Below are 11,070 nucleotides of genomic sequence, written 5' to 3'. Positions count from 1 at the left end.
TTAAGACAGTTGCACGAAGCTTCATTGGTTCCACTGTGCCCAGAGCTATTTGTTTCCAGACATTGTCTTGTATATTGAGTATATATGCAAACCTTGTTCCACCCTCCAACATAACTATATATCTACAGTGAAAAGCATGGCTGTAATTGTTGGAAGAACACAGGAGTTATTGGCTCTTTAGTCTGCCTAGTCCAGAGGAAAATGATCCTAGGGAAAATACTTCTAAACCTTATTAGTAGCAGTTGACTTATGACCTATATCACAGTAATTTTTATTCGATATGAATAAAATCAATTGTTCCTCTGTAGTGTAACTATCCACTCACATTATTTGCATATCTAATCTGGTTTTGGATTAAATTTAGTTTTTGTCCTCAACGCTATTTCATTTTGGTTAGTGCCGCTATGGATCATGCTGTGCTTTCTTTTATTTTTTATCAGCCTTTAATTTGTTGCCTTTCAGATCAATTGATTGTGACTTCATTAAGTGAAAGGGTAAATATTAGTAACAGATGCGTTTTTTCCTATCCCACTGAATTTACTTGTCTCCCTTCCGTGGAGTTTCTCTTGCCTCCAGATTAAACGGTCTATTCTTTTTCTGACTCCCTTTAAATGGAAGCCTCTCCAGACTGCTAATCACTTTTATTGCCTATATCTGCACATTGTGCCTTTGTTGAGATAGGGTGGTTGAGTTCAGAAAATTTTGCAGAGGAGAGCAGGAAAGGATGCTGTCGAACTGACGTTAATGAAGAATCTCATAGGCCAGTGGTTCCAGTTCAAGCTACAATGTTTCGGCTGAAACAATGTCAGGACCCATTTCACAACCTATTACAAAAGAAAAACCACGCAACAACAGAAGCTCATAACCCTTTGGATGTTGCCCTGAGACCCATTCACACAGACAGGTTCTGCAGGATATTGGATGTTCTCATCTCACTGAACAGAAATCATTTGGTGTTTTGCAGGGAGGCTGGGCTTGTCGGAGGTTTGAGCCCCGTTCTGCTGCTGTAAAAACAATTTGAAGAGAAGGTCCAGAGTCTCGGGTAGATGCCAGGTAAATAGAACGGAAAAAGCAGAAGGAAATATAAAACTTCCGGAAGAAGTGGATTCGAACCCATGCCAAGAAAAGAATGTCATTACACATGTATGGAAAGGAATGTATTCTATGTTTTATAGCAATTTAGAGTAATCATTTATCAGATGTTTTCTTTTACCACTGAAGAATAATAGATATGCGAATAGCAAAGACCTTCCTCTTTCAAGAGAGTAAAAAAGATTCTTAATTGTATTGAACTGCCACATTCGGTGGCAGATCACTTGTCCAAGAAGCTAACAGGCAGGGCTGTAATGCCACCAGTTGCTTTTCTGTGCACATTCACATATTGATTAATGTCCATCTTGATTTATTTTCAGAAAGCATAAGCAATGTCCTGTAACACACACTTGCACTAAGTAACTGTTGATTCATTTTGGACATATGATCAAAACTGTTCAGAAGCTTCAAAGCACTTTCTCTTACATTTATATGCTTTTTTTTCCCCTCATTTCATCCTTGGGGAAAAAAAAAAGGCAGCAAAGGCATGCAAATGCAATCACGCTAGCCTCAGATGATGAATATTAAAACTTTGATAGGTTGCAGCTTTTTTCTGCTTTATGTTGATGTATGTTTGTTGCCATGGGTATATGTGGGCAATGTGTAGGTGGCTTTATTAATGCTTTGCAGCTCATCAAAAAGTTTATCTGTTTGAAGCCAACAATGATTATTGTGCTTGTCCATGTGATATTTACTCTTATGTCTTATGTGGTACACTAATTAAACTGATGTAAGAGTGAATAGGTCGACACTGTAAAAGTTAATGGCCCACTACTTCAGAACTCCAGACATTTTTAGGGTCATATTTATAGTATTAATTTTGAATGTCAGGCTGTTTGAACTCTGCTGAGTGCACTATTCAGGGATATGTCAAAGCAAAGTCTTAACTGTGAATTTAGTACTAGAATACTTCCCCTCTTGTCTACAGGGAAAATCCAGCACATAAAGCAGGGTAAGTTAGGACAGAGTTAATTCTTGAGATGCTCCCTGTGACTCTGGCATTCTGAATTGAAATCAGTATCTGTACAATGTTAATGTTGTAATTAAATTTCATTAGATTTAAAGCTCAACCTTTTCACGGCAAGTTAAAGAACACTCCTATATTGTTTTACTGATCATCGCAGTAAATTGCTTGAGAAACTAAGGCTTGAAGGCCAAGAACCTCAAAAGGATATTGAGACCTAAAAGGGGCTCTGGTGGAATTAAGGTGTTAGGGTTGAAGACTGCAGCTGCCCATCCTCCTACCTCTCTCCTTGGGTGCACTAGTATAGATGCATAGGAGGAGGGGGTGAAGAGGACTATATCTCCCCCTCAGCATTACCCCATGAGTGTGACTTGGAGTCACTCGGATGCTGCAATCCCCCTCCTCAAAAAGACTCTTGTGTGGTTGGGCTTATGGCAGGGTCTCTCAAGGGCTTGGAGTGCAGTTCAGGAGCCTCCCACCAAATCTAGGATGATAGAAAATATTGCTGCATTAGTACAGAGCTGCACACAGGCTAACCTGCTTTTATTACTGGCAGCGTCTGACCTAACACAAGGCTGTGTGGATTCCTGAGGGTCCCCAAAAGCCACGTATTGTGTTAGCGTTACAATGTCTATATCCTTTTGTCTCTCTTGTGCTTAGTTAACTGCTATTTAGACCCTTACTGAAGAAGCTTTCTGTTGACACTGATTGTCTCACCGGCTATTAGCCTGGCTCTAACCTTTGTGTTTATTGGAAAAATTATTGAGACAAAGGTAGCAAGGCAATTTGGGCATCATCTGACAGGTCCTGACTTCCATCAGCTCTTCCGGGCAGAGCCAGCGTAACCCAAGTGGCGAGCAGAGGTGAAGAGTCCATGCTCATTCAATTATTATGAACTGTACTGCTCTCAAAGGTTTGAGGTAACTTGCAGATCAGAAAGCAAGATGTGCTCGTAACCAGCCCAGTCCAAAGGCTTCTGAAGTCAAGAGAAATCTTTTCATGGAATTCAGTGGGTTGTGGATCAGGGCCATTAAGAGAGCTTTGACAAGTGGGCATGCAGAGACAGTAGAGATTTTTTTTTTCTCCCCATGTATTAAATTGAGATGGAAACGGGGAACTAAACACAGAATCATCTCACCAGCAGAGCACGTGTTGTATGTCTACCTAAAGAAAATTGGTATATATTCTGTATATATTCTGTTGGCCTCACAAACTAAATCCTGCAGCTTTCCCTTGTGCTGTCTAATGCCCTCCTGTAGTTTGTAGGTGAATTGTCAAAAAGAAAATATTGTAATTGCAATTAATCAATTGCGCTGTGTTGTAATTAAATGACTATATCAAAGAGGAAGAAATTAAAACTGGATCCCTTAAAACAACTATTCAGTGATATAATTACAGTATACCCTATGAGCAAATTAGCTTCTGCCTATGTGAGATCTGACAAACTAATAAACACCTTGCTGTGTAAATTGAGACCAGGTATATTTTCAGACACTTAATCACTGAAGCTTACAAAAGAGTGAAATGGCAAATCGTTATTTTTTTTCTCCTTTGTGAGTGAAACCCTCATTCAGTGTTAGTCTTACTTCATGTATCTTTGGCTAGCTTTTTCTATCTGTCTTCCTAATATTATCCATTTTTTCTTTTTGTCATCATGATATTTGCACCCAGAAGGAAATGTCTAGTTCACTTATTCACTGCTTCTTGGTGAGCAGAATTCATCAATTCATCAAAAAATAGCATTTGGCAATGGGAAGGGTTATGAACCTCTTGGCCTGTTTAATCCCCTTATCAGTGCTGTTTAGAAAAGAAACACATTCGACTTTCTGTGAATGCATCAGAAATCTTGTTAATGATTAACAATATGCACAAAGCAAAGAATGTTCAACAGCTAACCTTACATTTTTTTCTTAATATAATTTCCAAGATCTTAATATATGTGAATCATTCTACTACAGAAAAAAAAAGTCAATAAAATGTTGGAAAGTAATTATGTTAGGAAGTGAATGCAAAAAGAGAAAATCAGAGTTCAACGGATCATTTTAATTTACTGTCACAAAAGACATAAAGCTAACAAATGAGAAGATACCACATTCGTGTTGAAATGTGCAATAAATATGACAGTGCATCGTAAGAAATGTTCTGATATAATTCACTTAAAGCTTGTTCAAATTAATATACTACTTGTTGAAAATGTGTAGGAGCTGTTAAGTTTATTTTAAGGAAATATATTGGCTTTAAGGAAGGAACAGTCACTATGACAGACATTAAAACACTTGAGTGAATTAAGGAACATTATACTGAATGTATAGCAAATGAAGGCATGATATCTCTGGAAGGGTTTTGCACTTTGAGAAATCTTTAATGAGGCATTTGAACTGCATGGGAGAACAGCTCTCATAGCCTTTGGAACATGACTACAAAGAAGATATTGATCTGTAGGTGTTATCCGATCGTATTCCAGATTAAAAGATGACAAAATCTTCAGGAGGTAACTGAGAAGATCAACCTGTCAAGGAGATACACCATAATGAGATTATCCCAAAGTGGGACTTTTCACAAAGGGGAGGGATTATTAAGAGGGAGAACCAGTGTTTAAAGGGATTTTTGGTGTGAGCTGGTTTTTGTGTATATGTGTGAGCACATCAGTGCATGTGTATGTGCTTCAGTTTGACAGCTAGGCTTGAAATGCATAGAGGGAAAACACTGATCTGTGTGTCAGGATGTACAAAGATGAAGCTCTGAGAACACTTCTCTTTTTAAGGTTCATTACAAAGCCCACTATTCACTCTCGCCATGACCCCAAGCTCCACCATCGCTGTATTAAGCAAAACGTATTTTACAACCCCAGAGAGCATTTCTGAGAAATAATCAGCTCTGTGCTTTTGTGACTAGCTGCAGGGGCTATAGGTCAGTAGACTACAATTACCCCTCATACTTGACTACTCTTCTAGATTTATAGAAACTAAATGTACATTTAATGCATTCTTTATATATATCTATATAGCAATATAGCTACCTAGCTATATTTATACACAAATCAGTTTTATAGGGGTGATCAGTGAGCCTGTTCACTTGTCTACTAATCTATCAGAATATTTATGTCATTTGTAATTTGTGTTTTCTGCACATGCAGATTTTGCTCTGATCTTGCAAACTTCGGTGCAGGCGTTTACCTTGTGTTAGGTTTTAGAGATTTCCACACTGCTGTCAGATACAACAGAATAGCTCCTATCCTGCCTCCCCTGTTGTTCCAGGCAGGAACAACTACACCTAGCTAGTTGCATTTAAATGGTTTCCATTAAAAAGTTATCAATCACTAAATTCAGCCCAAATGTTGCCTACTGTGTTACGGTCTAGCACCGTATCAGTTTATTAATAAAGGGCGATGAACTGATTAGGTAAGTGCGTTTTCCTAGTGTGTCAGGACATTTTGTTATCTTGACTCATCGCTTTCTAAGGATGAGCTTATAATATAGATCGCTCGGCTTTCCTGATGTCTGTGTGCTGCCGTAGCAGTTCAAGTGTTTATTGTTGAAACAGCTTGAAGGTGCTAGAGAAAGACAGTATGTTTTAACAACCAGGGCATGTCAAGGAAGTTACATCAAGGATTAATCACATCTCTTTGCTGATTTGCTGCACTGTAATGAAGCAATATAGTACTGAGTTAACTTTGAAGTTGGAATGATTACCCCTCTGTATCTGCCCTCTTGTTCCTGACCATCATTTATACTCTCAAGGCTGAAGTCTATAATTCACACACTGAACGATCTGGTGCTGTCTGGGGACTCCTGACTGCTCGTAGATGGCAGTGCTTCCAAAGACACTGCTACAAAGCTAGACTTGGAGCAAGTCCAGGAGAGTTTATTAATTGATTCTCTCTTCTCAAAAGATTACCACCTATCTTTGTTTCAGTTTCCCCCTGTGAAAACTCTGTATTTCTGCTGGAAGAAGCTCAGAAGGCCAGACCTGATAGCACCAAAGAATAAAGATGCACCAGCTTAATTATATGGATGCAAAAAAGGCCTGTCAATCTCAAGAGCTACCTGAGATATCTGATGAGCTCATGAGATATCAAGCCCTTCTGGTTCAGATCTCTTAGCAGCATGGGAAGGTCAACCTGCTGTGGCATCTTGACAAATGTGCAGCCAGTGTAACGATGAAATTCCTCTCAAAATATCTTTAAGATACTCCATTTGAAAGTCTGCTTAGCTTTGGAGTACGGTTTGTGCCATGTCTTGTTTTCTTTCATTTAATCCATCACAGCACCGTTAATTCTCCCTTTTCCCTTCCCTCTGAAAAAACCCTTCCCTAAATATTTAGTATCCCTATTCTGCATTTTTTTTTGCTTTCTCTAGTAACGAGGTGCAGTGATGATATTCTTAACATTTGCTATTTCCAGGTAGAATTAAGGGCTGCCCCACAGGACAATCATGGGGACGTGCAGCTGAACTCAGTGTGCACGGCAATTCTCCCCACGCGCTCCCGTGAGGGATGTGTCTGACATTGCTGAGTACGTTAGCGAATTAGCAGACAAAGGTGAAGTAGGTGATATAAATTATGCAAATTTAAAAGCCATACCACACAAAAGGTTAATCTACAAAGTCAGCGTACCTGGTAAGTGGGGAAAACTCTATTCATTTGGCTCCAAAAAAGGCCGCTGAGTGACAAGAAATATGTCATAGGCAATGTTTCAAAAGGGTAAGTGAGGCAATAGGATTGGTCCCATCAAGAATGATTTAGGGACTACTTTTTATATTACATATGTAAACTTGGCAGCAGGCGTATTTTGAAAAGAGAATACATTTATTGGTATCGGGGAAGAAGGGCAACAAATGTGATGGAACAAAGCCAACAATTTAAAAATAATTTGATGAAATTAATTAGGCTTATGTGCAAGCAAATGTGTGATAGTTTCCAGTAGGGAATTAGAAGGTAATGCAGCAGGGGACAGAAAATAATTATAAGGCTATACTGTTAGGAGACATTGATCATGGTGGGGGCTTAATGATGATTGTAGATAATATAGTAAAATACTGTGTTATTTATAAGAGTAGGGAAAGTCCAGCAATAATTTCAAGAGCGTATTGACTGAAACATGTGAAATGTAAAAGGTGAAGAGGGAAGTAGGTTGATGCTCATTTATTAATATTGATTTGCATTATAGTAGCAACTTTATATACCAGCCAAGTTCAAGATCCCATTCTGCTAGGCACTGTATCAACACACAGTAAGAGGCATTTTGTAATCCAAAAAGACAGGAGAAACAAAAAGATAGAAAAGAATAATAATCCCAAATGACAGACAGAGAACTGAGGCAGAGATATGCTAAAGCTTGAGCTGTTTGGAAAATGTGACCTTTTAATTAAAAAGACATCTGAAAATGAAAAATATTTTAATTTTGTCACAATTCTCATGGGAAATTTTGAGTAGCAGCTAAAAACCTCAGTGTTTTGGGTAACAACAAAAAAACAATGAAAATATTCCTGCATGTCCTTTCCTTTACCGCCCTCCCAAGAAAAGCCTTTTCAAAGGAAGCAGAAGCATGAATTCATTAATATGCACATTAGTTCACTGCAAGCCAAGCTTCCAAAGAAGCACTGATTTGAAAGAAAACTTTCAACCATCTTAAGTTATTTGGTGTCTGTCCAACAGGAGGTGCATGGAGTACTTGGACACAACTTTCTTCCACACTACTATAACCACAAGAAAATCCTTCTTAGAGACAGGGAAGAAGCTGCTTAAGAATACAGGACTTCTCTACTACAGGAGGTAGAGAGCTGTTATGGATTTTCTCTGCCCTAGTTACTACTTTCTAAAGCCTCATGCACATTTAAGTTCACGGTGGCTTACACCACATTTAATAGTGGAAGAAGTCATCTGCTACTCAGTTGCCCTTAAAATGTCTATGTGAGAAGTGAGGAGCTATAAATTCAAACCTTGTTTTACTGTGCACTAGTGTCTTGGGGTAGACAAGCCCACAGAACATTACAGTTATTTTAGCATTATGAGGAAATAAGATAGACGCCATTAACATTTTATGAGCAATTTTGGTTCTTGAAATATAAGAAACTCAGCAGAGATTGCATTGGTAAAGTTGTATCAACAACAAAAAAATAAGGGTTCAAAGGTTCGTGGAACACGAGTCAAAAGGAAAGATTAGCTAGTCATGGGGGATTATCGTGGAAAAGAGTTAGGTAAACTCTTGACAAAAGTGACAGCTTCTTGCCAATAAATTATCTGCACTACTAAATAACTCAAGAGAAAGAGGGCAAGGACTGAAGGTAGGGGAAATGCTCATGCAAAAGTAGTTTTAGAACAATCTCATAAAAAACTTTAGCTGTCCCAAGCCATCGGTGGAACTGAGAGTTAGAAAATTATGCTAAACAAAGGAAAAAGAGCAAATTTTTTACTTAATAGCTTTTAATGACTAAGAAATAATTTAAAAATAGCTATGGATTTCCTCAAGAATCAACTCACAAATTTTCCTGTTTATATGAGGAAAGTAACCCATGTCACAGCACTGGGTATTTCAGGCAGAGCCCATCCATTATTTCTGCCCTATTGTGTCTTCGCTATTAATTATTTCATTGCATCCCAGTGCTGTGACTTTTTCCTTCTTGCAAGCTCTTCATCAATGAGAAAATACTGCAGGAAATATTTTGCTTCTCCTTTTCAGATACAGCACTCTATTCTGGAAAAAGTCCATCAAAGGGATATTATTTTTATGAGGGGATATATCAGAAAGCAAAATCAGTGGAACTGTTGGCTGAATTATTCCTTTGCCTTTCAAAGATGCTTTAGTAACATCTATCAGTGTCCGTCAAATGCTAATAATACTTTAGAGAAACAACTTTAAATTGCAGCTACCCTTCAATAAACTTTTGACTTTCAGTGAATGGCTTATAAGCCTGAGAAACTCAGTACGTGATACGTTTCTATCTCTGGCCACACTGAAACCCTCATTTTTAAGGGTTTAGGACATGACAAGAAAACTATAGCACGGATAAATTGATCTCTGCTCCTTCACATTTTTCCCCAACATTTCAAATTCTGTTCTTTAGAAAACACCTAGCAAAAATGATTTACAATTTGAAGATGGCAGAACTAAAATGAGCTGGGACGTATATTAATTGAGGACGCTATTTTTAACTGTAATAGGCTGAATTCCTAAACAGTCCTCTCCCCATGCAAACGGCAATTTCCTTAACTCCCAACCAAGTCACTAGGTGCAGGAAGTGGAATATAAAGAAAGAACATCTGAAAAGCAGGTTTGAATTGATGAGAAGAATTATACTGAAACATTAAGAACTGTTCTGGAGTTAAGTGATTATAGAAATATAAGGGGTTACATTAGCACTCACTGCAAGGTGCAGTAGATGTTAACACCCTCCATGAATCATTGGAAGAAGGCATTGACATGCCCGTGCACATTCGAGGGCACTGCGCAGCCCATGCAGCAGAACAGATACATGTTGGTGCAGGAGCTTATTAGAGTTCTCCAAATGACTGTCTTGCCAGGCACAGCTTTTTGCCCTGATGTTCAAAGCAGTGGTACCTCTGGGGTTGCTTCTCCTTCCAATCATAAGCATGGTTAGGACTTCTGAGGACATCAATATGTTACTTAAAAATGACAGAAAATACAATGAAGTTCACAAGCGGAAGGAACTAAACTTTCTTGGGAACTGTATCCTATGTCTGTTTAAATATTTAAGTATCTAAAGATGCAAGCTGATTCAGGAGGGATTTTCAAAAGAGTTCTAACAAAAAAAAGATAAAAATGGCAGCAAAAAAAACCTACTGTAGCACTGCCAGGCCCATCTTGTACTCTGTATATGAGAAGCAGTAATTTGCTGGTTGTGCATCTCTCCCAACATCTGAATGCTCTGGGTGCTAACATGACACTGTGAGTGTTTCTTGGGGGAGGTAGGCAATATGAGGGGCTGGTATTTTGTATTCAAAAGTACTTGCTGTACTCTCTTAAAATCTTACCATTTATTAAAGAGAACTAAATAATGCTTATTCTCCCATTGCAGGCATTCCCTATAGTAAGATGTGGGAAATACTGCAAATCATCTATATGTCAGACCTCACTCTCAGCTTAACAAATAAATAATACATATTTACACCTACATACTTATTCCCCTGTGTATTTAGCAAAGGAACATGAGGGATAGCAGCACACATGGGACGAGAAAAAAGAAGTAACCAGAATATATTCCTCTGCTTTTGCTGATTGTTTTGATGCAATAAATCATCCTGAAATGGCTCTCTGTATTCAAAATGATGTTTCATGGATCCCAGACAAGAAGTCAAGAGCTCACCAGAGGATGACATTACAGAACAAAACCAAAGTTCTGTCTCCTTGAAGAAATCTTCTCTATCTGCACAAGCATTTTCTGTCTGTCTTTCTCTGCAAAAGATGGAACTTGCACAGCCCAGAAGATTTGGATGGCTCAAACCCTCAGAGGATGTAATGATGTGCAAAGCTTCTTTCACACATACACACACATCCATCAGTTGTATAGAGCACTCTAAGCCACAGTCAGTCTCTGGAATTCATATTTCAGACCACAAGCAACATGGAAGAAGCTCTGTTGCCCAAGGAATGGAAAAATCAGCAGGAGAGACCAATCACAAGTACAGCACTATAAGTTCCATGGTGAGCTACAGCCAATTTGTGAAACAGCTTGTTTATTTTCATCATCATATCATTAACTTGGCTACAGCTGACAAGCACAACAAGGATTATTAGTTCTTATTTATTTTGATTTGGAAAGGTGTTTGGCATTCAGTCAATAGTTTCCTATCCCATGCTCTGGACATTTCCAATTTTTATCCTCATTAAAAAAATATACATATACATATAGTAGGAGAATGGATTGTTCACTCTTCATAAATAAATAAGTGGTGCATGTTATTTTGTAGAAAAATTCTCAGCTCTTGCAGGCTGCAGGTCATTGCAATACTAGGTACATATATAATAAATCAAAAGGACAATAATTTATTCTTAA

The sequence above is a fragment of the Larus michahellis genome, chromosome 4, assembly GCF_964199755.1.
Source record: "Larus michahellis chromosome 4, bLarMic1.1, whole genome shotgun sequence".
NCBI classification, from domain to species: Eukaryota; Metazoa; Chordata; class Aves; order Charadriiformes; family Laridae; genus Larus; species Larus michahellis.
Note: the sequence above shows the minus strand (reverse complement) of the source record.